The 27,484-nt window shown below is 47.2% G+C and overlaps 1 protein-coding gene across 4 annotated transcripts in view; it reads left to right on the top strand.

The window, feature by feature from the left end:
- Positions 1-292: 292 nt before the first annotated feature.
- Positions 293-27,484, top strand: part of KANK4 (KN motif and ankyrin repeat domains 4) — a 61,545-nt gene continuing 34,353 nt past the window's right edge. For 2 of the 4 annotated variants that reach the window (XM_012722350.1, XM_012722351.1), the window contains exon 1: positions 293-587. The gene's annotated coding sequence lies outside the window, so the exon portion shown is untranslated. Of the gene's footprint in view, positions 588-26,950; positions 27,182-27,484 lie in introns of those variants that run through there. The other 2 variants (XM_004679507.2, XM_012722352.1) reach the window with 2 other exon arrangements.

Here is a 27,484-nt window from a genome sequence, read left to right as displayed (position 1 = left end):
GATGAGGTAGAACTGTCCCCACCTCCTTGCTGTAGTAAAGGTGAACTGAGATAAATGTATAGGACAGCACTTCATAAATTTGTAAAGCGTTGTATCCCTTAGTTTTCTGGTCTCTTTTTAAAGTTTTTCTTTCAAACTCTGCCCTTGGGTTTTTTGAGTTTCTCAAACCTAAGACCCTCCCCTCGATTTCGCAATGCTGCCCCTTCCTACACACCAAAGCCCGAGTCCTGTCGAGTCTTTTTTTTTTTTCCCCCAGTGAAGGCGGGGACTCGAGCGGTGCTGGCAGCAGGCGACGCGGCGGATTTTCGGCCAGTCTCGGCTGGCCAGACCCGCATCCGCGGCGGTGGGTGTACCCCTCAGGACGTGAGCCCCTGACCCACGCCAACCCCGCCTGCGAGAGGGCGCCCGAGGGCGCGCGCGCCCCGGACTACTCGTGTGCGCCAGCCTGGGGGTGGGCACCCGGGAACCGCTGTGTGTGCCCGGCACCTGGGCTGTGCACCCGGAGACTGCTTGCTCCCCGAAACCGGGTGTGCGCGGACCCCAGACATCGCCGGCAGCAGGCAGCCGGACTTCCGCTGCTCGCCAAGGTAAGGCGCTCTGCGACTCCAGCCTGGGGAGTGCGTCGGCTGCCTTGTCGGGCACCCCCTCTGTGCCGCTCAGGTCTCGGCCCCGGCGTGCGGCCCCCCGCTCTGCTTCCGCTGACCGCGGCCCCCTCCCCGCAACGCGTCCCCGACTCTCCTCTGGCGCAGGCTGTGGCTGCCTGGGCGCCCCCGCCTGGGTCGGCGACAGCGCAGGGATGGGGTCTTCGGGGTCTACCCAAGGACAAGCGCCACTTCCCTTCCTGCCCCTACCGGTTCCCGACGCCCCGAAGCTGAGGAGGGAGGAAACTGATGGGAGGGGGAAGGCCGCCTTGTCCTTGCGGCTAAAGTGGTGCAGCCCCTGCCGGGCGAGTTCCCGAGGGCGCTGCAGTCCGGGATGCAGCTGCGGGACTGGGGCGCCCCGCCGCCGGCTCCTAGGACTACCACGAATCAAGCCGTTAAGTCTCTCTCCTTTCGCAAAAGCTGGCCTCGGGATCCTGCCTTGGTATCGCTGGCCCCTGGCTGAACTTTCCAGCCCTGCGGCTGGGCCACGATCTTGCTTGGAGGTAATGGGGCCACTCTCGCGGTGCGGTGCGCCGAACACCGAGGGCGCTTTGCCCAGCGTGTGCCTGCCACACTTGGTGAGATTCCCGGTCTTTCGCCTTTCCCTTAAGGCCAAACCTTTGACTCCTGATACTTTGGCCATTTACTTAGTGTGGGAGTTAGAAGTGAGCCCCATGGCCTCTACAGTAGGTTGAAATCTGTTCTTGCCTTGGGCTGCAGTGTGCCAGGGCTGCAGAAACCTACAGTCTTAGTTTGTAGGCTCCGGAGGGTGCGCCTGGAGAGCAAGGAGAAGGCATTTTCCTGGAGAGAAAAAGAGGATTCTCCCCTTGAGAAGACTCCCTGGGTGAATTCTTACTGACTAGACAGGTCAGGGGAAGGTCAGATGTGGCCAGATTAAGAAGCCATCTTAACTAATTTAAACACAATTCCCAAGGACCTGCCTTAGACCCTCTCAAGCCATGCCACAGGATAGCACAGAGCTTCACTTGAAATATAAGCAGAGTCCACTCTGGTATCGCCTTTTCAAGCCCAATCTTCTTGTCCTTGTCTAAAATTCCTCACTGAACTATAAGGTATCCCCAGAAGCAGTGGATTTAGGGTAATGGTTCAGGGTCCAGCATAGGCTTTCAGTCAATCAACAAACAATTGTTCTGTGCCAGGCACTGGGTAAGGTAGCTGGATACAGAAAATGAACAAAACTGACATTGTCTACCTTCATGATGTTTGCAGTTCAGTAGCCAAGAAGGATGTGGTCCAATAGTTCATGAAAATACAGTATTATGAGCAGTGCTGGATTCTTTGAAAGGAAAGACTGATAGGAGCCAACTAGTTGAAAAGGACTAAAAGAGTCTTTTAGGCAGGAGAAATAGCATGTGTGAAGCCTGAGGAAGGTGGCAGAGTCCACTAGAGGAATGGAAAGATCTGTTTATAAGTGATGGCCAGGGGCCCAAATGGGCCTCCCCTTAGCTCTACATCCCATAACCCCCCACTCAGCACCTTCCTTTCTCAGCTATAATAACAGGCGGTTGAATTCCCGCAGCCCTCATTGGGTCAGGTAATAGGGAGAGAAAGTGGGAGAGACCGACAAACAGTGCCAGATTCACCCCCAAGCATACACTATCCCGTGCCCTCTGGCAGCCGTGCTTTTCTCCGTCATTCTCCAGTGCAAATTTGCTCAGTTTCAGCTTGCGAAACTGCTCAGGGCTTGACCCAACATTTAGGAAAAATCTGGCTGGGAGTGATAGCTCATCCTAGATGTTTAAAACTAGAATGAACTCATTGTACAATGTCAAATTCCTTGGGGGACCTTACAGGCATTTCCTTAACTCCGCCCACCCAGTGCGCTTTCCCGGCCCCATCTCTGACTTCTCCGCTCCACCCCCTTAGTAAGCATGCTCCATATTTACTCACAATTAAACGTCAGACAGCTCTGGAGCCCACATTGTCTTTGCATGCACTGCCCTTTGTCTAAAATACTCTTCCTATTTGTTATCAGTGACTATACGCTCAGTTTAACATACACTTAGGCAACTCCCCCCCCCCCACGCCTCCTGCCAGTCAAATGCTGCCTTTTCTTTGTTTCTGAACCTTTTTGGACTTACAACCGGCATCATATTTGTAGCTAAAGTGCCTGCCACAAAGACACATAGGAAATGTGTCTAGATGAAAACCATTGAGTCTAGTATTTCTTCTTTTTTATTTTTATTTTTTGAGTCTAGTATTTCTTAACTCTTTTGGGGGAGGGGAAAATATAACATATACAGTTGAGACTTTGATGAAAATTAAGGATACTCTTCTCCAAATGCGTATAGTCTAAAATAGCTTGCGTAAAATATCATGGGATTCACAGCATTCTTCTCCTGCTTTGATCCCATTTCTAGAACTCTGAACTCATAGGAAACAGAGGCCCACAGAGGTAGGATGACTCTTTAAGCTGGGTAAGAGCACGTCCTCTCCCCACGCCCCTCCAGCTCCTGTAAGGGTCCCTGCCATCTCTCAGTTGCCCTTAGGGTGCCTATGTTTGTCCTGGTGCCTTATGAAGGCCACTGCTCATGGCTGGGAGATGGATATCTTGGTTTTGCTTCAGTTCAGTAGCAGCCTAAGGTGTGACAGGGAGAAAAATCGTATTATGAGCCAAGTTGACAGCTAGGAAGACAGATGACTATCTCCCTGGTCTGTTCGCTGCCCCTTGCCTGCAATGTTATTACATCTGTTTTAGCTGGAAGAGGGTCACACGTGTTTCCCTGTTATCTTCTGGCCCCTGGACTGTTCTCAATGGGACCACTGAGAGCAGGGACTCAGCTTGCCGAAGGCTTCTTTCCCACAGGGTAGATTGTGGGGAATGAATGAGGAAAAAATGGAGTTCTTGCTGGCGGCCTCTAGATCTGTCGCATGCCTACTTGTGACTGTCTGCAATGGAACACCTACTCCAGGCTGTTGGGCTGGCAGTGTCTTCTTATCTCCTGATCAGGATCTTCATTCATTCAGTAATTCACTCATTCATCAAAGCTGCCTGGAGTCTGGCCTGTGCCAGGGAAGGGCCATGGAGGGTGCTACAATGGTAGATACAGGGCTCTGTTTTTTGGGACAGGAGGGAGGAGATGGGAGGGAAGCAGTAACTTTTACTCCTTCAACTCCTCCCTCTGGAAGGGTGGTTGGGAGGACAGGGAGGACTTCCTATTGTTGAGAATGTGCTTGCTTTTAAAACTCTGATCTCATGCACGGTATGTTGTCTCTGGAGGGGACTTGTTCTCTTAACTGTACAGTGGGCTTGGTAATGATCATTCCTTGCTGTCTCTGGGCAGCTGTGCAATCCACTTGTCTCATTTTACATGGCAATTCTACTTTCTTCAGTATGTGAAACAGGAACATACAGTAGAATATTGGATACATGTGTGTGCAACTCTGGACCACTTAATCTTTGCATAATCCATGGATGAAGAAAGTGGGGCTCAGAGAGCTAAGTGACTTGCCTAGGGTTATAGTACTAGGGAGTTAGACCCCTCTCTCCCAAAAGGGTCAGATAGTCTTTTTCAGTAGCCTTTTTGGTATAGAAACTTGGTATGGGAACTAGCGGTCAGACAAGGCCCAGGGAACCTGGGAGGTCTGTTACTGTAACCAGTTGTTATGCATTGCGAGCAATAAGGGCTGTGATGGCTACAAGTAGTTTCTGTTCTTTTTTTCTTTAGTTTTTTTTTTTTAACGATTTATTTATTTATTTATGTGTACAAGAACTGTGGCACAGGCCAGAGGCATGGTGGGGAGGGGTGAGAGGATTCATCAGAGACAGAATGGGGAGCAGAACAGGCAGGCAGATTGATTGAAATTCACTGCTGAGGGGAGCAGCAGGCAAGACAGGAGAGGTCTGCTGTGCCAGGTGGGTCACCTCCCTGGCTGGGGATAGAATTCAAGCTGCAGTGGCTGTGGATAGCTTCATAGTTCTGCGCTTTAACCAGTTGTGCTACCAGAGCTGCTGCAAACCAGCTGTGTGATTTACACCCAGACACTTAACCTCCCAGACCTACAGTTCACACTGAGACTCCTAGTTGGCTTTTCTGTGAACAGTTTCCAGTATACATGGCTAGTATTTCAAAGGAACATTAAAAGAACAGGGCCCCTGGTCCTTCCTGGTGGCGCAACAGGTTTGGACTGCAAGTTCGATCCCCGCCCCAGAGGTGACTCACATGACTCGGCAGACCTCTCCTGACCTGCCTGCTGCTCCCCTCAGCAGTGTACTTTGTCAGTCGGCCTGTTCTGCTCCCCACTCTGACTCTGGTGAAGCCTCACTCTGCCCCTGCACCTCTGACTTGTACCTCAGATCTGTATGAATAAGTATATAAATCTTTAAAAAAAAAAAGAAGAAGAAGAAAGAAAGAAAGAAAGAAAAGGGGCCCGCTCACAAAATATAGGGCTGTCACAATTTCTGGGTTAAAATAAATGCTGCCCCAAGATTTCAAGTAGAAGGTTAATGTGATGTACCGGCAGTTACATATTTATTGGTGGTGTCTTCAGAAGCTGGCCGACATTCCTTCTCCAAGGGAAAGAAATTTTATTTGTAAAAGAAAAGCCCCACTGTGTTTCAGGGGCTCAATGGACTTTCCCACCTCTCACATAACTTTGGGGAGATGGGGGGTGGGTAGGAAGTAGAGAGACACAGGCACTGTCCCAACCCCTATTTACTTTTTCCCCCAAAGCAATGAAAAATGTATGTATATATGTTTTAATGCAGCCGTGGCTTTTCCCCCTTTATAAGGAAGAATCCTTTGTGTTTGCAGCTTCCTTTGGTGTGCATTTCTAGTTTGAGACTCTGAAGGCAAGTGACAAGGAGGCAGAGAATTATGGAATTGGGGTGAATTTGCTCCATGCAAAGATGAAAGAACAACCTTCTGTGCTGATTCCCTGCCACGGCATGGTATCTACCCAGCTACCAGAGGCGCAGCTCTCAGTGAAATCGATTATGATTTTCATAGTGGGGCTCCCGGAGCAGAGAGGGCGAGCAGAGGCTGGGCTCATCCGCTGCCCCACCTGGTCCCTGTAGCCACCTTGGGGAAAAGGGTTAGAAGAGAAGTTGGTCCGGGCTCCATTTATTTGGTACAATATTGGTGTGGGAGGGCATCTTATCAGGCATGTTTGAAGTTTTTTTTTTAAGATTTATTTATATATACATACAGAACTAGGGTACAGGCCAGATGTGCAGGGGATGTGCAGGGCGCCAAAGGCAGAGTGGGGAGCAGAACAGGCAGATCGGCAAAGTACACTGCTGAGGGGAGCAGCGGGCGGGTCAGGAGAGGTCTGCCACGCCATGTGGGTCACCCCCCCAGCTGGAGATTGAACTTGTGTTGCAATGGTTTTGATAGCTTCTTAGTGCTGTGCTTTAACCAGCTGCACCACTAGGGAGGGCCCTGCAGTTTTTTTTTAAGGGATTGTTTTCGTGTATAGTTTGTGTGACTTGAAATAAAGAATAAAGGCCATCACCCTTTGCTCCTCAAAAAAAATGGCTTCAGTATTTCCTAGCCCTGTAAGTGCCTCCAGTTTTTTGAACTTCCTCACCTGCAAAGTAACCTGGTAACACCGGTAACCTGGCAACACTGACTAGGGCTATTTTGAAAACAGGAAAAGAAAGACCCATAAGCTTACCTAATGAGGAGCCCCAAAGATACATCTGGGTGGGGGGAAGTCAGGCACCCTGGAGGCAGGGTTGGGGGCTGGCCAACGACCTCTTCATGTAGCCACACAGTCTTCAACTGAGCAGCTGCTCTTCTTGGCCCCTCTCCCCCCAACTGTCACAGGAACCCCTCCTGTGTCTGAACTTTTCTCTGAAAGCTGAGAACTTCTTTCCAGGCTTGTCTCTGTCAGCCTGGGCTTGGGGTGCTGCTGAGCAGGGGTCCCTGCTGGGCCAGGCAGATGGGAGGAGGGTCTTCTATACCGAACTTGACCTCTGGGGTCAGGAAAGGTTGTGGGTTGGGATTCTTCAAGAAGGAATGAAGGTGAGCAGGAATTCAGGAATATGCTGAGCACAAAGACTTTTGAGCTGGAAAGGACCTAATGGAAATGCCTAACATGGTGGTAACAGCCCAAGGGGCTCATGTGGAGAGTTTAGAAATTTCGTGAACTTGGGTGGGGAAAAAAATAACATCATGGCTTAGCATTTTCTTTCATTATGAATTAGGCAATGACCGCAGTGGCTTGGCAGTATCTCTGACATTGTCACCATTAGAAGTCACAGATATTTTTGTGTTGCCTTTCAGCTGCTGCAGATGTCTGGCAATATGATTTACACCCATCCCAACTTTGAAATTCCAGCAGTTCTTACACGCACAGTAAGAGCTTATTATTTAATATGTTAATAAAGAACATGTATTACTGTATTATAGACTCATTTAAAATGTTTAATATAAAATGTTTCTATTTCAAAGTAATTGGTTTTTTTGCAGCCAAGCTATGCATTTTATTTTATATACTTTAATACACTCTGTGAAAGGGCACATAGCCTTCATCAGTCTGCTAAAAGATACCACAGCGCAGACGGGTCAAGACACCCTGAAAGGAAGTCACTAAGCTTTAGTTTCCAATTTCCCACCCTCCTTCACCCTAATCATTCTAATTAGTGCAAGTCATTCTTGAGCAGTAGTAAATTCCATTGAGAGCTTAGCAAGTTTGTAAGAGCACATAATTTGTGGTTTGGCTAGTAGGTTTTGATGGATATCCAGAGGTCAATTTATAAATTGCAGGATATCTGGGTAACTTGTTAGGTAAATCCCATCAACCCACAAACCCACCCTTCCTTTCATTGTTTGAAAGGATGCCAGGCCCTTGAAACAACCTCCACTGGGCAGTTACTCGCTGGGAGGTGAAGAAGCTTGTGTAGACTAATTGGTGGATCACTTGATCAAATGCATCACAGAATCCTAGAATGCAGCTTTCAAGTGGTTCTGAAATGGAGGGAACACACAGGAAGATGGGGCGCTGGGGGGAGTCAGTGAGGATGTGGGAGGACTGGCCAGATGTTGATTTTGTGAAGGAAGCCAGGAGAGAAGGAAGCCCACTGGGACAACGTTAGAATAGTGGTTGCTTTTTCCTTTTATTGAAGCTTAACATGTGCTGACCGCTTTTAAATATGGCGACTTTTTAATCTTTACCCATCACCCAATAAGGGATGACTGTTATTATTCCCATTGTACTGGTAAGTTAAGTGATTAAATATTTCTCTACATACTTGCTCTAATACAAAGAGGTTAAACACTTGCTCTAGGTTGCAGGGATATTAAATGATGATGCCAGCAGCTCAGCCTACATCTGGCTTAATCTAGGACCTTGTGCTTCTAAAAACTGCTACAGGCAAACACATAAGAGTCTGGACAAACTATGATCACCATTTAGTTTCCTTAAAAAAAGATGTACTGGGCCTCCCTGGCCGCACAATTAGTTGAAATGCACAGCACTATGAAGCTGTCCGCAGCCACTGCAGCATGAGTTCGATCCCCAGCCAGGGAGGTGACCACATGACAACAGCAGACTTCTCCTAACTCTCCCACTGTTCCCCTCAGCAGCATATTTCAGTCAATCTGCCTGTTCTGCTCCCTGCTGTGTCTCTGGAGAATCCTCTCACCCCACCCCGCATATCTGGCCTGTACCCCAGTTCTTATATGTATAAATAAATCAATCCTTAAAGAAAAGGATTTACTGTCCATCCCTCTGTTCCCCATTATTCTCTCCAGCTCTTTACCTATCATCACTAGCCTTATCCGCCCCCCACAACCCCCTAGCATCTCCAGACACCTATTCTAGGTCTCATCTAGAAATTGGCTCTCACCTTTCTGGGCCTTTGATTTCTTTCTCAGTTCCCCACTTCCCCCATTTAGACCTTCAATGCTTCTGCAGCTGCTGGACTCCCGTGTGGAAGGTGGAGGAACCCCCTCCACCACCACCATACCCCCACCCCCACCCCGGGTTGCCTAGAACATCAGGGGACACTGCTCAATGAGGGTGGGTGGCACTAGGCGTGAATAACCAACCTCCTGCCCCCTACACAGCCCTGCCCTTAACCCTGAAAGTGTGTCCTCCCCACTGTTAGGCAGGCTGATATTTTGGCACACGTGATCACAAGTTGCTTACTTTCCCCCCTTGGACCTCTCAGGACTGGCTTTTCCCGACCCAGCCTCTCTCTCATTCTGCCCCAAGCCCTTCGCTTTGCCAGCTGCTGAGTGGAGCCCGTGTTCTACAGGCTGGTGAGTTTAGGTGATGCCCGGTGGTACAGAAAGGCTCCTGTCTTGAGAATCCCACCCAGTGGCAGAGCTGAGGACTGGAATTCCAGGCTTTGGAATCACTCCTTTGGGCCACTGTGTGGTCTCCAGAAAGCTATTGTTAAGATGCAAATATGTTTCTGGAAGGGAACTGGTTAACTCCCTACTGTGGCCCATTGGGAAAGCAGCTGCCCTGGACTGGGGTTAAATCACAGTTCTTTTCTGTAAGATGAGGATAATAAAAGATGGCACAATAGGGTTCACTCCAAGGATGTTTGCATCATAATATGAAGCATAAAATATTGGCACATAGTAAGGAGGCAGTAAAAGTAGCTTTCTGTTTTTCTTTCTTAAGGCAGTAAGTCCTAGTTCTTCTCATTTATTTTTTTCTTAATGTATTTTGTTTATTTAATGTGGTCCTTTCATTAACATTTTTTTCTTTCTGATTCTAAAGTGGCTTTGAACTTCATTTTCTTGCCTTTAAAACTAGTTAAAAGTGCCCACCTCTGGCTTTTGGAGAATTTACTGAGCTCAGCTCAAGGCCTGCGTGTTCTCTGAGGTGCTGGGCTCCCTGGCGTGATGATGTCCTTGGCCTTCATCTCTGACTTAAGGTAGTGGAACAGCAGTGGGCAGACCAGGACACAGTGGGTGTTCGTGAGTGTTAAAGTGACTCTGGGCTTTTGAGAACATCAACCCAGGCTAGAGTCTGCATTCTCCTGAGGCCAGGCTGGTTCTCTTCAGCCAGGGTCTGGAAGAGGCAAAAGCAGCCTGACCCAGCCCCCTGGCCTGTGAATGAGGAGGAAAGAGTTTAGAGGGAAATCTTAGAAGTTTCAGCGACCCACAGAACAAAGAGCTTCACTTCCAGGCTTCCCTAAAAGAGGAAACCCAGCCCCCTTCCTCGCCTGGCTTGGGCGATGATAACCATAGTCATCTTTCTCCAAGCAAGAAGCTTGCTGTGAGCTGCTTATGTTCACTTTTCTGGCAGACTCTGGGGAAGCTCTTCCCCCTCCCCCCACCCCCAACATCCATTGTAATTAAAGTTATCCTTCCAAAGCAGAGCTTGATGCAGAAAATCACCTTCCCTAGGGCTGAAGATCTAGAGCAAAGAGAAGAGGTAAATAGAGGTTCCTAGGACCCTGAAACTGACTGCAGCCTGCACCTGTCTGCCCCACCCTGGGTGGCGGGTGTAGCTGGAGCCATCCAGTGAGCTGTTTTCAGCCTAGAGCACAGAGGAGCCTGTGTCAATCCCAGCCCGAAAATAGGGCTTGGAGTTGTGCTGCTCATTCTACCTCCCATTTATTTCTTGCTTATGGGTTGTTACTGTCCTCTCTTCCCTCTCTCCCTCTCTTGCCCCTCCCTTTCTACCATCTAGTAAATACTAAGTGTTCATCCACTCTGGGCAGGTACTGTATTTACAAGGTGTGGAGATTACAACCCAATGGAAGAGACAAAGAATCAACTGACCACAGGACCCTTTCAGGAGGGCACCTCAGGGTGCCATTGGAGCCCAGAACTGGGGAGATGGGGACAGATCCTGTATGGAGATGAGAAGCTGGTCTTGAGTGGTGGGCAGGCATTACCAGATGGAGAAGGAAAGAGGAGGATTCAGGGGAGAGGGAGCAGAAGGTAGTCTAGAGATGCAAAGCTCCAGATGATCCCTCATTCGGACTCAGGGAGAGAAAACGAAAAGGGCGTCTTCGAGGGGCTGGTCCCGCGCCAGCAAAGACAGACAGAGAGTGGTGGAAGCACAGGGTGAGAGCCAGTGGGGTAGGGATGAGGCTAGAAAGAGGGCTGAGACCGTTTCTACCATGGTGCCTGACTGGTGGGCACACAGGCAACATTTGATTTGCATGTGGGTTTTGTTTGACTTGCACAGTGTTTAAAAAAGGAAAGAAAGAAGTCAACATTTAAAAATCAGGTTTTACATAAATCCACATTCCTGGCTTCTTTTGAAGAAAAAAAAAATCGGGTTGGTCTGGCAGCACTAGCCTTGAATTAATCTTCACTTGGGGGCATCTGGCCAGCAGATGGGCCGTGGGTGCTCTGGGGTGGCTGTAGTCATAGTCGCAGGCGACATCTCTCAAGCACCACTTAGCCCGCCTGATTTCTCCACCACGCAGGTCCCTTTGGACTAATCTCAGGTGCTTTTAAAGCTTCCGATAAAATGCTAACATGTGACAGGTGTGGAGAAAGAAAATTCTCAGCCATTGGCTCTGTAATCCTTTGTCAGGTCAGGGAATAAATTCTACTACTCCTGGGGAAAAGGCTAATTTTGAAGAAGCAGTTATTGGAGGAGTGTGCAATGGTTGGTGCATGATGGCTTGGGCAGGAAGGTCTAGTGGGAGTGAACGACTGGACAGATGGGGCCCTGCGGGGCCGCACGCCCTCTGTCATGGCACCTGGCACCTGCCAGGAAGGACAGCCAAACCCTGCCCTTGGCAAATATTTGTTGTATTATAGGATGTTTCCTACCTCACTATATTAACTGCTTAAGATTAAAAATTAGGCTCTTTGAAGGAGAAGGTGATATTTGTGGTTTTCTTTAAACTGCAAGGACTCTAATGGAAAAGAGAAACCTCAACCATATTTTCAAAATAAGTCTTAGTTTTGTGTCCTTTGCAAGTGGACAAGCTCAATGAACTCTTGGGTATTTTTTAAAAATTATTATTTAAAAAAGGCCTTTAAGAATTATACCAGTTCATAGCAAACATTTAAGTTGATGTTGAAACATGTGCATGGGGAAACTCCAAGTTGCCGTGGCTTATGGAACAGCTGGTAGTGTGCTGCTCTAGACGGTGCTGAACCCACGTGATGTGTGTCAGCTTCTTCTAGAGACGTGGCTCTGTATCCAGCTATATCAGGAGAGGCATTTTTTTAAATCAAATGGAAGTTTTCCAGACTGTTCTGTTACAGCTTACTCCCGATGTTCCGTGGTGAACATATTCCAGGTCTCTGTTTCACCTGCAAGCCTCTTTGAAGAGTCTGTAATGGAAAGAGCTAGTTTTGAGTCCCTGCTGGGCTCCTTCCGGTTACATCGTCTCCTCTACAAAATATGGATAATAATTCCTTCCTCCAAAGGTTAGAATACTGGTTAAATAAAATGCAAATGTGCTCAGCACAACATGAGGGGTAGTGATCAGAGCCCAGTGACCCCCCCCCCCTGCATCTTACATCTTCCATTCTGTGAATTCCTCATTCTCCACCCTTTACCATGTTGGAAGAAGGGAGAGGGGGAGCGAATCTGGGATCAATTATAAATTTTCACAATGGAACTGAGTTCTTTTAAAATACTAAGTAACATTAAATATCAAGCAGTTCATTAATAGATGAATTGCTTTTGGAATTTTCCCTGGACTCACTTTATTTATTCAGCTGTAAGAAAATTCCTACAGCCAGGTATGTCTAGGAAGTTTTGTCTGATAGAAGGCTGTGACCTACACCTACCCTTGTGGGTGAAGGGATTTTTTTTTTTCTTTATTTGCCCCTGGGGCAAGACAGTCCCTATCAGTGTCTTTGCAAATGGCCTCCCCTCCTGGTTATCCTCATTTTCTCTTTCACTCTCTCCTCCTGGCTCTAGATCACATTATTTTTTTTCCTGTACGTAACACCTGCCTAACAAAGACTTCGCTTGTGATCTCACTGAACCTTGCCACAAGTGTGTAGATTAGGTCTGTCTCATGATAAGGAGATGAAAGAGCTGAGGCCCAGAGGAGTTGTTATGTGCCTTAAACTCACACAGCAAAAACTGGACAAATCTGGATTTCTGGCTTGCAAGTCACACTGGTCACGCTGTATCCTATTGCTTCCTTTTCTAATTGTTGGCAGGAAGCTCCTGAAAGGGAGGGCTGCATGAGGGGCCCTGCTTCTGCCCAATTGGGAAAGACTTTCTGGAATGAATGAGGTTTTGGGGCTTAGTGTGCCAGAGAGAGATGGACGCCAGTGGGAGCACATGAAGGGTTTGGATTTGGAGGTCACCCCAATGTCAGCAGAGGGCAGAGACAGGGAGGTAGGGAGGTTGAGAATGAGCTGGTGTAGCGCTAAGACACCAGGGGAGGCCACCTATCTGGTCACTCTAAGTTTGTGGACTTTTCAGCATTTGGCTCATTTTATGTCATGCCCCAAGTCAGGGGCATGACATAAAATCTTTTTCTGATTCTCCATGTGAACCCTTTCCTAAACCAGGTCACATCCCCTCACCCTCTGTCCCACATCCAACAAATCAAAACTTATCAGTTCTAGTCTTATTCTTTTAGAGGAGAGCCAGGAGTGTTTTTCATATAAACACAATAGTTGAAATGGGCATTCTGGCCTAAAATATTTATTTAGCCCTGTCACAGTTCTTGCCAATAGAAATATTATGTGAGTCACATTTGAAATTTTCTAGCAATTCAATAAAACATAAAACTGGTGAAATGAATTCTAATAGTATGTATTTTATTTAATCCAAATGGTCACTTCAACACGTAATCAACAATACTTTACATGTAATATTACAAAATATTAATGAGATATTTTACACTTGTTGTTTTCATACTCAGTCTTTGAAATCTAGTGTACAGGTTATATCACAGCACATTGTAATGCTGATAAACCTCATTTCGGGTGCTCATCCATCACATGTAATTGTGGCTGTGGTTTGGTTGACTTACAAGTCTTTGCTGTTAAACCAAGAAGACTTGTTCTGGAGTGGGTAGCAGGGCACTTTGGGGTGCCTTTGTAATCAGGGTGTCTTTAAGTCAGTAGGCCTCAGATTTAGCACTTTGTGGCTTCCTGTCCTGACTTTTGCGCTTGTTACCATGGGTACTGATTGTGAAGATATCCCCTAACCCATTATGCCAGCATCCCCATGATTTGGATCCTCCCTGGCCCTCTACAGCCCACCACATCTGAATACCACCTATTTATTAGCCTCCATCTTTTTTTCTTTTAAAGATTTGTTTATTTATGCATACAGGGGTGCAGGTCAGAGGTGCAGCTTCTCTCGTGAGAAGCTTCACCAGAGACAGAGTGGGGAGCAGAACAGGCAGATCAACCAAGTACACTGCTGAGGGGAGCAGCGGGCGGGTCAGGAGAGGTTTGCTGCGCCATGTGGGTCAGCTCCAGGGCAGGGGATCAAACTAGCACTGAAGCAGCTGTGGCTCACTTGCAGTGCTGTGCTTTAACCCGTTGCGCCGCCAGGGAGAGCCTGTCAGCCACCATCTTATTGCTTCGTTTCTTTGAATCTGCCTAGGGACTGTTGGATTCTTTTAAAATTCATGCCCTTGGACTGCAGTTGCTACCCAGCATTTCTCAGTTGTCTCTCAACCCTGTTTCCTCACTGACTACTGCAAACCATCTGTCCTCCTTGAGTTTCCAAATCCATTCACGCATGCTCACTCTGCAGTTCCTTCCTCATGAAGCAAGTGGGGGTCATGAGGCTTGAACTCCCCTGTCTCTACCTCACCATCTCTTTGAAACATCTTTTCTCTCCTCTGCCTTGTCAGGGCCAACCTGTAAAACATTTCCCACTGCCAGAAACCCTCCTTCAAACTGACCCTTAGCCTCTGGCCTCCAGTCTCCCTTTCCCCATCTGGTTTGGTTAAGTTATTCAAGCTATCACCACCTACTTTCCTCACTGCTCAATATGAGTAATAAAAGCTTGCAGCTGCCACGGTTGTGGGGAAGTTTAGGTCCGTGTTTGCTGGTGTGTCAGCACAGTGCCTGGTGTAAATGGTGGCTCCCTGGCCACCCTCTCGGTCCATTTGCAGGCCAATGTTGCCTGCAAACAAGTCCACCTTCCTCACTGAACACCTCATCTCTCCCTTGACCTGCTGTTCATTTCTCTCCTGAATTCCCCCAGAAAAGTAGCAAAATAGCCCCACTGCCTGCTTCTCCCATTTTGTCAACTCTTGGTCTGCCCTATTCTATTGAAATAGCTCAGGCAGGCCTCACCTGTTTCCTCAAGACTTACCTGCTTTGAATTTCTGGGCTGCAAGATCCCCTGCGTCTTCTTCCTCATTGGTGTTCCACTGGTCTTTTTCCAGCAGAGTCCTGCTCGCTCTTGTTCCTCTGCCCCCATCACCTCTGCAGTGATCACACAGAGATGGACAACCAATGATTCTAGAATACACACCTCTCATTGCTGGGTTTCCTCTATGCCCAGGTCCATCTTTCAACTGTCTGGGGGTGCTGCGCTCTCTGGATGGCCCCCTCTCTGTGAGTGAACCCCCTCATCAGGCGTAGTCAGCCTGCCGACGGTCGAACTCTCCATCTTCCTGCTCCAAGTCTCTCCCCTAAATCTACTGCATTGGTGTCCTCTCCACCGCTACTTCCCCACACTTGAAGCCCCTGGGTTTTCAACTCTCTCTCTCCTCCCTCATCTAGTACCTATCGGAAGTTCTTAGTGACCAGAGGTTGGAGAAAAACACACTGCTGAGGGGAACAGTGGGAGAGCCAGGAGAGCCTGCCACGCCATGTGGGTCACCTCTCTCGTCAGGGATCGAATTCGTGCTGCAGTGCCTGTGGCTAGCTTCATAGTGCTGTTCTTTAACCCATTGCGCCACCAGGTAGGGCCCAGAGAATGAATAAATTTCATTAGTTTCTAGGTCCTATTGTCTTCTTTCTTCTTCTTCTTTTTTTTTTTCCCTAGTTCACCTTCCAGTTCCTACTCCAGGCATTGTAATGAACATTTAAATTTCTCTTTCCACTTAACCCTGTAAGGGGGAAATTACGTCTTCCCTGTTTTCCATATGTGAGCTGGGGAACTTGCTAACCACATACTGGTTTAGTGGGAGAACTGGGGTTCAAAGCCCACACTCTTAACTTTTATGTCCCCAGCCCCAGGTGCTGCTCTTCTCAGACCTGAGTAAGTAGGAAATGCTGAAGAGCACGTATGGACAGGAATCCCCGCCTGTGCCCTTATGCTTGTGTGCTGGTGTTCTCTTGATTCTGCTCACCTCTGGAATACCTAAGTCTGTGTCTTGTCCCTCAGTGTTAGCACTCAAAACTCTTGACTGATCCCAAATCCCTGCTGTGAAATTTCAGATCTTACAAGAAGGAACATGAACACATCTTTGGACAGAACATGTTTCCCTGTCTCTGGATTTCTGTCTTTCCACCAGTAAAATAAGAGAGTCGGGCCACTTCGTTGTCGAAGCTCGTCCAGCTGTTCTATGAATGTGTTTCTCAGTTCCACCTAGCTGGGCCTATGGTGTGTTCACTCAGCATGTAAAAAATGTGCTGGACTCTGCAGAGAACACCAGAAGCATTGCCCTGGCTGTCAAGTTGCTGATAGAGCCAACAATCGCTGCGTCCTCAAAATCATTTAATCATCCTGTGATTATATCTTATCTACTAATGGGTCTGGCTCACTGGTTATTCCTCAGTCCCACCACGCATGTTTCCTTCAATCTCTCATCTACAGGGCTGATTCTCCCATCTGCCTGGGACACTTTTATTCATCCTTCAAAGCTCAAACTCCATGACTGTTCTCCTCCCATAGCCCTTTGCCAGCCTCCATAACACCGATTATCCTGTGGGGCTCTGCCTTTCACATCAGACTGTGAGTTCCTTAAAGGAACTGCCATGTTACTGATCCATGAACCCATATTTCTGGTGAATGGCCAATGGACGGAGCCACAGAGTCTGCTCTTTGAACAGAAAGGAGCCGTCTTGCTTTCCTCAAGCTGCCAAACTGTTTGGCTTCATGCCTCATGATCAGTGAACGTGACCCATGATTGAGAAAGCACTCCTGTCTCTTGTCTCTGAGCAGTGGTAGGGGGTAGGGAAACCCACCCCCTAGAGTCTCATGGTGGACTGGAGGGGCCTTTCGGGAGCCATGATGACTGACATCTCACACAACAGAGGGTTACAGAGAAGAGGCATTTGCGGTGGCTTTGGCTGGTGGGGGGCTCTGTGCCCCAGAGCACTGGGGGTGAGTTTGTCAGGCAGCCTCGTGGACCGCACTTGCCCTCCCATGGATGGGCTGGGTCCCAAATACCTTCTGCCCTGGGAAGAAAAGGAGGCATTGTGTGCGCTGGCTGTGCTCCAAGGGAAATATTCCTGTTGTTCTTCTATTTTGAGCCGCTCCCTTTTTAAGGAAGAAAAATCCAGGAGTCAAAATCTCAGCCCCACTCTGGCACCCCTGGCCCATCAATTCCAAATCAGTTTCTGCCTTTAAACTATAGTCTCTCAGAGAACAACAACAACAAATACACACACACACACACACACACACACACATATAGTCTTTGAATCCAGCAGTTCATTCATAGTACCAGTGAGAAGCACGGCTATGGTCAGCTCTGCCCTGGGCACCAAGTAGACAGTCCTCAGGCGTCCTTTGCTCTATTTTTGACATGAACCTGGATTTCAGGTATCCAACTCCTTACTTATAGAGCCTTGCTCTCCTCCTCTTGGGCCAAATTTCTCCCTGCAGCTCAGAAGATCTGCTCAAGGCTTCTATCTGCCCTCTCTGTTCTCCACCTGTAGGACCCTGGTCTTGTGTTGTAGTCCCTGGAAGAGTTATGTATAATCAGCCCACCAACCTTCTAAATCTAGGCCTTGCAGATGAGGGTAGACAGAACCGTGTCTCAATGTGGGCAGTTAAAGGCTTAGGCAGGAAGACCTGAACTCAACCCTGCCTATACAACCCTTTGTGACTTGGACCATGTTATTAAAGTTCTCGGGGCTTTGGCTTCCTAATATGCAAACCAGAACAATAATATCTGATGTAGCATGCAGAGCCACGGGGAGGAGGAAGTGACTTGAGGATACAACCTGCCACAGTGCCTACGTCCCACATGGCCACTCTCTGCGAGGAGAACAAAATAAATAATTATTGAGCCCTTCCCACAGCTTCTGTTAGCGGGTTTTCTAAACCCGAGTGCTGTGTTAAGTACAGGCACGTTCCCATCTGAACAGTCTAGAAAGCGGTTGATACTTTCCTTTTCACAGCTGAGGAAACTGGCTCAGAGAGGTAGAGTGACGGGACCAGGGCCCTACAGTTGTGCAGAAGTCTGCCGGCCCCTCCCCTTTTCTTCCCAGCCAGACACATGCCCTGACCACCAGTCTGATGCTTGATACTGAAACTAGCAGCATCAGCGTCTCCTGGAGCCTATTGGAAATGTAGATTCTTAGGCCCCACCCGAACCTACTGAGTTGGCACCTGCCCTTTGACACCCGCTGTGCTCTGTACAGCTTGAGAAACACTGACTTAGTTTACAGAATGCTTCTCAATGGAGGCTAGAGATGGACTCCTCAAACTGTAGCGTGCTGAAAAATCTCCTAGAGGACTTGCTGAAATACAGATGCCTACTGCAGAGTTTCTGACGTTCTCCCCATTGCTTGGAACAATTGCATCTATCGCTGTCAGTTTGTGTGGACCTCAGTGCAGATGCAACCACTGTGAATGGAACTCAAGCAAAACCCTGACTCAAGTCTTGGCCCCAGGAGGCTCATGGTTGTAAATGCTGGAGTTATTGGGGTAGATCTGGACCAGAATTTGGTCCAGCATTCCTTTGTTTTGGGGGAATCTCTCCCACTGCAGGGAGGTACTGCTCTCCCCTGATTTAAACAAGACAGGAGCCAGGAATTCATGCATCATACATCCAAGACCAATACTTGGCCCAATCCTGGTTAACAGCAGAGAAAGGAAATTAATTTGTAACCTAAAACCCTTGTATCTAGCCTGAAAATATATCTTTCTAATGGAAATTTTGACAGAGTGCTAGATCTGCAAAGTACATTTTCTCTAAAATTGATACCTGTGTAATTCCACCGCTGCTATCTGGTTAAATAGCAATTAAACACCTTAAGACTCCTTGGAACTTGCAAAGATTATTTGAAAAGTAATTGTGTTATATTGATTAAATAATTTTAAGTTAATTAGAAAGTCACTGCATTTCTTAATCTATTCCTTTGCAGATACATTTACCTTATTTATAGACTTATTGCAAGCCCCAGAAATGTTGTTTATATTTTAATAATCTGATGCTTAATGAGCATGGGGGTGGACTTTAGACTCATTCTTTTGCTAAATCCTCCTATAGGGTTCCTTTCTTTCTATTTAGATGCTACTGGCAACTTGTTTCACGGACTGTTACAGAACTAGGACCTGAAAGTTGAGAACAAAACACTATGGTTAAAAGTTGGTCTCTAGCAACAGACACATCTCTTTGAACTCTGACCCTCCCACTTGCTAATTTAATGCCCCGAACCTGTCAGCTGTGAAAGGATGCTGTTAGCATCTACCTGATATGATAATTATAAAATTAAATGTTATCATTTGCACAGTTTTAGATAGTGTCTGGTTAATAATTATTATTGGCATATTAATATAAAATTTCTCTGTGATGATCAGTATGCCTCAGTTTTCTTTCTTTCTTTTTTTTTTTAAAGATTGATTTATTTATACATACAGAACTGGGATACAGGCCAGAGGTGCAGGGTGGTGAGAGGATTCACCAGAGACAGAGTGGGGAGCAGAACAGGCAGATCAACGAAGTACACTGCTGAGGGGAGCAGCGGGCGGGTCAGGAGAGGTCTGCTGCGCCATGTGGTCACCTCCGGGGCAGGTGGGGATCGAACTCATGCTGCAGTGGCTTTAGCTTCTTAGTGCTGTGCTTTAACCTGCTGTGCCACCAGGGAGGGCCCAAGCCTGTTTTCTAATCTGTAAAATAGGTGTGAAGGAATTTAAAACATTAAGAGGGGAATGTTCAAAACTTCCTTGCCTGTGGAGCCTTCAAGTAATTTCCTTCCAAGACAAATTCTGGCAGTTTGCTTGGCTATGGCCCCTCCATTTTTATGCAGACTGGGGTCACCCAGTATTGGGAAAGTACAATCCAAAGGGAGTCAATATTGTGATTCCTGCTGAAGAGGATAGACATTGGCAAGTACATGTAAATAGATGCCAGAGGGGAGGGAGGCAAAGACATAGTCAGGTGATGTGTTTGTGTAAGGGATGCTGGGAAACGGAGAACGCGCTTCTGGCTGCTTCTGGGGCTTTTGCTTTGCTGGAAATAGATACGGAAAATAGCAAAGATTAGAAAGAAAAATTTAAGACGTTTGCTTCATGCTAAGAATGCCCTTCCCCTTTGGTGTTTTCTCTAGAGACTGCAGTGGAGGTTTGGATTGCTTCCAGTTCCTTTACTTCCCTACTTAACTGCCGTTTAGTTAGACATAACACTGAGTTCACGCTGGGTCCGGAGACACTCTCTCTTTACCTAGTGTGCCGGGGCCTTGACAGTGCTGTCTCGGGTTAAGCGCGGATGGGCGGGGCCTCGGCACAGAGTAAGTGCCTGAGTGCTGTTGGCATGCTTCCCCTCCAGCTGGACACTGCAAGTGAAGGTCATCAATGGGATTCCGAGCCATTCTCTGGCTCTCTTCCCTACAAAAACAACTCCATTATTCCACATCTAAACTAGGGGTACCAGCCACATTGTTGGTTGTTAAAGTGTTGTGTCCTCTAATACTACACTGCAGATCTGTGCTATCTGCCTAAAGTTTTTAAGGGGAAACCCTGAAGAGGGAGTCTAGAAAGCAGTACCTGCCCTTGACCCTGCTGTTTGGTCTAGGCAAGTCCTGGAGCCTCAGTTTACCATAACAGTAAGTTTAGGATGATGTGCAAAGTTCTGGTTATCATTTCCCTGCTCCTGACAGCACATAGCCAGCAGCACTGACTGGCGCTAACTGAGGACCTTCTGCTGTATTGCTTCTCTCATTACCTCCCGCTGGTCCCTCTCTGAGGTCTCCCAGCCTTCCTGTGCCACGTGCTCATCATCCTTTCTGCAGCCGCATCACGTGCGCCCACTCCTCTTTCAGCTGGTCTTGCTAGAGGGTCAGGCGGGGTCTTGTGAAATAATAATGAAAAGCCTTTCAGCTTGCCTGAGAAATCTGGAAACGTCGTTGGTCCCACCCAGGTGCCTGGAGATCAAGCTCAGTTGGCTTGAACTGACGTTCCTAAATAGACAGGTTGTGCCAAGAAAAACCTTCCTCCTAACCCAGAAGGCAGATGCCACAGCCCACGCAAGCCCCGAACTGTTTGCACCTGCACCGCTGCGCTGACTCCGAGCTGATGCCTGCGAAGGTTTCTGCTGGGTTCTGATTAGTGCAATTGATGCTGAGAGTGGGGGCAGCTCAGGCGGGATGGATGCGGAGGACGTGTCTACCATGTGTCTGCGCTGGAGAGGTTTTCACTGAAATGACCCAGGAGGGAGCAGGTAAAGCTGAATTTCTTGGTTGGCTCCAAATTATGGTACCCAAGCTCTTTTGACCAAGGCCCCATCAGGCTGAGCACGGACCTTGTGGCCCACTGAGCACACAGATTTTCACTTTCCGGTGGGAACGAATTTGGTCATTACAAAGGGTGAACGGGGAAGGGAAAATAATCAAAATGGTAAGCAGCAGACATTCAATGACAAAACAATCAAGCTCCAAAAAATATTTCTTGTTTTAAAAAAGCTTTATGGATTTATGCATACAAGAACTGGGGTACAGGCCAGAGGTGTGAGGAATTCACCAGGGTCAGAGTGGGGAGCAGAACAGGCAGATCATCAAAGTACACTGCTAAGGGGAGCAGTGAGCAGGTCAGGAGAGGTCTGCTGTGCCATGGGGGTCAGCTCCCTGACTGGGGATCAAACTTGAGCTGCAGTGGCTGTGGCTGCAGATATCTTCACAGTGCTGCTCTTCAACCTGTTGTGCCAACAGGAGGGGCCCTCCAAAAAATATTTGTACCAGTAACATAAATTAGTAGAAGAAATTTAAATCAATTTAAAACCAAACTGATGCTGTTGCTGCATCCTCACAGTCAAGGGTCAAGGTTGCACGCAACAGCACCCACTGCTTACACATGGGAGTTTATCAAATGATATCAGGTCTCCACCACCCTCCACACAATCACTTGCCTGCAGGCCTTCCCTTTTCAGGGTAGTTTCTTCCAGTTTGAGGTCTGGCCGGGGTGCTTCTACCTTGCCTGAATTTAAAGGAGACTGGCAGTGTACAAATTAGGAATATTAACCATAAAAGAATGAAAATTTGATATGTTTTACAACTTGGGTGGACCTTGAAAACTTGCTAAATGAAATAAGTCAGACACAGAAGGACAAATATTGTATGATTTTACTTATGTGAGGTTCCCAGTTATAGGCATCTTCACAGAGTCAGAAAGTACAATGATGTTCCCAGAGCTGAGGAATGCAGAGTTATTGTTTGATTGATTCAGAGTTTATGCTGGAGATGATGAACGTTGATGGTTACACCATATTGTGAATGTATTTAATGCCACTTATTTTTATACTTGCAAAAGGGAAATGGTAAATTTTATGTTCTATGTGTTTTACCACAATTTTAAAAATTAGATATAATAATTTTGCACAATTCTGAGTATACTACCACTATTGAATTACACAATCTTCATGGGTAAATTATGTGATATGCAGATTACATCTAAATTAAACCTTTCTAGCTCTCACTCTCCCTGCTATTCATTCATTCATCCATTTGCTTATTCATAGAGTCAGCACATTTTTTTTTTTTTTTTAGTTCCTACCATACCATCTGTTAGGGATTCAACATGAGCTCGTCCTCTCCTTGTTTAAAACACTATCAGTTTTAAAATGTAATCACAGTTCACATTTATTGTGTATGTGTTACTCAGGCAACATCAGTACAAGCACTTACACAGCTTATCTCACCGTACTCCCAATGTTGCGCTGGGCTGGGCTCTTCTTATAAAGACATTTGCTTGAGCTCACACAACCAGGACTTGAGCCTGGCCTGTCTTACCTCAAAGCCTGTACTCATAACCAACCATTCATCATCAGATGTGGCAGCTGGATTCCAGCACCTGGAATTGGGGTCCTTTCTGGAGACCTGCCCTGAGGCCCATCTGTCAGGTAGCATTGAAGAGAGAATTAAACACAAGGGAGAATGACATCCAGGAGGGTGTGGGTCTGAGAAATAAGGCCCAAGTTAGGGCAGTCTTGCAGGCTTTTACAGAGATCCTTGTAAAGCAAAGATAACTATATTTTTAAACTGTTATGAATTCTTTTAAAAAAAGATTTATTTATGCATACAAGAACTGGGGTACAGGCTAGAGGTGCAGGGGATGAGAGTGCTCATCAGAGACAGGGTGGGGAGCAGAACAAGTAGATGTACTGAAATACACTGCTGAGGGGAGCAAGAGGCAGGTCAGGAGAGATCTGCTGTGCCATGCAGGTCATCTCCCTGCCTGGGGATCGAACTCATGCTGCAGTGACTATGGATAGCTTCATAGTGCTACACTTCAACCTGCTGCACCATCAGGGAGGGCCGTAAGGATTTTTTTTAGAAAAAGATATCACATCACTATGACCTTCTTCATCCTATTACTACCCCATTTTATTCTGTTGTGGTTGAGTTTGAAGTCACCTCTGCACAAATACCAACTATGCCAGGGCCCTGAACACAGGCAGGGACCTGAACACATAGGCGGGGACAAGACCTTTGGGGGGAGTGTGTGTCCCCTTCTCATCACACTCATCAACACTGAGGGTCTTTACTAATTTTCCCCTCTAACTCTAAGAGAGTCTGTGTTGTACCGTGCATGGTTAAGAACAGCACGTTAACAGGATTCAAATTTTGGTGCTGATAGTCTCTGTATTGGACAATTGTTCTAAGTCCTGGCTTTGTGCTTGGATAATGAAAATAACTATATTGTTTTACTGGAAATATACTTGTAAGTAGGTATAAAATTGAGTAATGTTGGGAATGGCCCTCGAGTGCCTGGCACAGTAAAGGGTAAACACAGCATTTGGCATTTCTCTGTTTACTTATGTCTTTTTGGTTTTTGATTCTTCAAACATCTTCAACCATCCCAGTCATTTCTTCTATGAATTGCCTACTTGTGCCCTTTCTTCATGTGTATACTGGCATCTAATTTTACACTGTGTTTGAGTGAGGACTGAGAGTGTTCTAGAAGGCTTTAAATGAAGGGAGAGATGAGGATTGGAGGATCTTCCAGGGAGCATTTTCCACTGGTTAGGTCAGCCTCCTCTCTCCCAAAAGCTGGCCCTGTCTTCCCTCAGAAAGTTTCATCAGCTTTAATAAGTCCATCTTCCGGGTGGCTGGTTCCCCTGTCCTGCTGCACCCACAGCCTCACAGGTGTGTTTTCTTTCTCTAGTCATTTAAGTGGCATCCATCAGATAAGTGTGGCTGTCTCGGGCCTATGCTGAGAGGCTGTTTCTGCACTGTGTGGACCTAAGACCTGCTCCCCCTCAGCTGTGTGAGCATATAGCCTGCCAAATACCTGACCTTCCTGGAGAAAACGCAAAAGCCTGAGGGACAGTTTAGATAAAAGGCACATTCTTAAGATTGCTCCCTCTCTTTTTTCTCTTGCTTGGCCCTCATCTTGCCTGACCTGGACAGCCACATTTTTTTCCCACACAGGGTAGAGGGACTCAGGTCGTACAAGTGTGTGTGTGTGTGTATGTGTGTAGGGTGGGGGGAGGGCATATTTCTAAGTTGCAAAAGGAACCAAGCTTTTTCCTCTGCTAAATGGATTTTTTTATAACAGTTTATTTTTACATCATTTTGTACATTTTTTTTCCATCTCAATTGTAATTCCCGCAGGTTTGCTAAATGGATTTTTTTAAAAGTTATTTATTTATTTATTTATGCACACAAAAACTGGGGTACAGGCCAGAGGTGTGGGGAGTGAGAGGATATACAAGAGACAGAGTGGGGAGCAGAACAGCAGATCAATGAAGCACACTGCAGTGGGTGTGTCAGGAGAGGCCTGCCACTCCATGTGGGTCACTTGCCTGGCTGGGGAGCAAACTTGTGCTGCAGTGACTGTGGTAGCTTCACAGTGCTGCGCTTTAACCTGTTGAGCCACAGAAAGGACCCCAAATGGCTCTTGGCAGAAGAGTTCTTATGGATGAATGTCTCTGGGAGATTTGATGGTAATATGAAGTTGGTGACTAGTCTTAAAACATGTGTTTGAGGACTCTCCCTGGTGGTTCAGTGGGCTAAAGCTCAGCACTGTAAGCTAACTGCAGCCACTTCAATGTGAGTTTGATCCTCCACCCAAGAGGTGACCCACATGGCCCAGCAGACCTCTCCTGACCCGCCTGCTGCTCCCCTCAGCAGTGTACTTCCTCAATCTCCCCACTCTGTCTCTGGTGAATCCTCTCACTGCACCGGCACCTCTGGCCTATATACATAAATAAATAAATCTTTAAAAACAAAAACATGTGTTTGAGTGAGGAATGTATGTATTTTGGGTGGTGAGGTGGGGAGGATTGTGTGTCATTCTGGAACATCAGATATGGCAAGGGCCAGAAGCCATGGCAGGAATTTCCCCATGTGGGGTTTCCCATGAAGACCCTCCCTCAGAGCGAGGTCATCTTCTGCCTGGATAGCTCCAACACTGAAGTTTATATCCTGGTCCTGGTGACACCCCTTCATTCAGGCCCCATTCACCTGTGTTTCATGGAGTAGATATTAGACTGGGAGACGGAAAATCTGGGTTGGAGCTGATATTTTGCCTCTTTTTTGACTTTGTATGGTTGCAAACAGACTTTGTTCCTCATCTGGAAAATTCCCTGTTCTGCTCTTCTTCCTGTTTGACCATGGAGTTCAAATAAGTGTACTGGCTAAGGTATAAAGGCTCCAAAGACAGGAGAATCTCTTCTCTTAGAAACAAAGGCAGTTGGCACAGCCCCTGTCCCAGCATCTCCTGTAGCGTTTGAACAACTCAAAGTGCTATTTCTCCCCTGAAAGAGGCCTGGAGTCTGAAGTCATCTTAGCACTGATAGGCTGTTTCCTCCCTGCATTCTACTGTCTCTTTAATCTAAAGAGAGGTCTGGAGCCTGCTGGAAAACAGGTGTTTCCCTGGCACTTAGAGGGTCTGGAGAGGTCACCCATTTTGTTTTAGTTATTGTGGATTGTTCACAAGTTTGCTGGAACATCTCCCTGTGAGGCTGATCCTGGAGACAGACAGGCAGCAGTTAGAACTGGGTGGTCCCTGCAGCAGAAGACAGCAGACAGGAGCAGGGGAGGCAGGAAGGATGATTCCTGTACTTGGACAGGGTGCTGAATGGAAGTTTGGAGGACTGGCCGGAAGTGGAAAGGGAGAAAGTGGAATAGTGTTCCTGAGGAATGTCGGGTCTTGCAAGAAAAACACAGCTCTGGGAGAGAGCTTATCACCTCTTTATTTTGCCTAGTGAAGAATTTATCTTAGGAGGCGGGTGGAAATGTTTATCATAGCTACACAAATAAACCAGAAGGGAAGACTGCGTGGCTGGACCTCATGGGACCTGGTAAAATGGAGAATTTTTTTCACTCCATTTCCTGGTGAAATGTCTTAAGCTGCTAGCCATTCTCCAGCCAATTTGGGAGTAATGATTATTTAAACATCTATCAGAAAGGCAGTTTAATTCTCTGCATATCTTTTATATAATCAGAGTTCAAGATACATATATATATATACACATATATATTTACTCTCATGATTTGATCTGTGTACTCAGTTGACCCAGAAAATTATTTCTAGCATTTGAGAGAAATTTTGGTATTCCATGGTCTCGTTTATCACATCATTCAGTGTCCTTCAGTAAGACTTTTAACCTCCCTCTTGAGCAAAATGCACTAGACTCTTGAAGGAGAATAAGAAATATGAGCCAGTGCGGTGGGAAGAGCGCTAAATTCTATCCCAGGAATCTTTATTTTAATCCAGATAAAACCTAGCTGAGCCATGGGAAGTCACGTAGAATGTCTTTCATTTCTTGTACAACGAGGATCCTGGCTGCCTTAAGCTGGTCTGAGGCTAATTGGGCCCTGGATGTGAAGAGCTTTCCGAGTGTCCTGGGCTGGATGCAGGCAGCATTTGAAGGGTGATACCGTGCTGGCATCAAGTTCAGCACCGGGCAGACAGGAATCTGCCCCAGCCTTTGAAAGCACCTCTTGATGTCTGTGAAGGTCAGAGCTGCTTCGGCCTGTCTGACTGTCTTATTGACAAGGCTTCTTTCCCAAGGCGGCTTCACTTGGCTAGAGGTCCCTCTCATCTGTTTGCTGAGCTTGCTTAGGCCCCTTCTGGTCAGCAGTTACACCCCATAGCTCCTTCAGGTTCCATGCTGGGTTTGGGGATCCTGGAGCCTCGTACTCCACACCTGTCTCTCCTCCAAAAAGCAGTGGCTGCAGTGGGTGGGCAGCTTCTGCCTGGGCCACAGAGACCTTCCTCCTCTTCTGTCGCCTTCTCCCTGGCGCTTACATCTGACCCTCTGAAGTCACTCATCTGTGTTGCAGTTAGAAAACCTGCCCGGAGCTGGATCCTTATGGAAGGTACTTTCTTGCTTTTCTTTTTCTGCCAGAACTGGGTGCACTCCGGGACTTGGACAGCAAATTGGTAGTGCAGCAGGAAGGGGGGAGGTGCCAGTCTGGCTCCGGGAATTCACTGGTCATTGTTTTTGTCTCAGGCTGTGCCCAGTATACTCCGGGTCACTGAATGAGCAACGCAGCTAAAATTCTGGGTTCACAGGCAGCTTCTCACAGTTGTGGGCCCCCAGGAGGCAGGTGATGGCAAAGTTTCTGAAAGCAATGCCAGGGAGCAAGAGATGTGCACTGGAGGGTTTCAGTACCTCAGGC

This window comes from Condylura cristata, unplaced genomic scaffold (assembly GCF_000260355.1).
Source record: "Condylura cristata isolate star-nosed mole 26May11 unplaced genomic scaffold, ConCri1.0 scaffold00008, whole genome shotgun sequence".
NCBI classification, from domain to species: Eukaryota; Metazoa; Chordata; class Mammalia; order Eulipotyphla; family Talpidae; genus Condylura; species Condylura cristata.
This window is presented reverse-complemented; position numbering and strand designations above follow the sequence as displayed.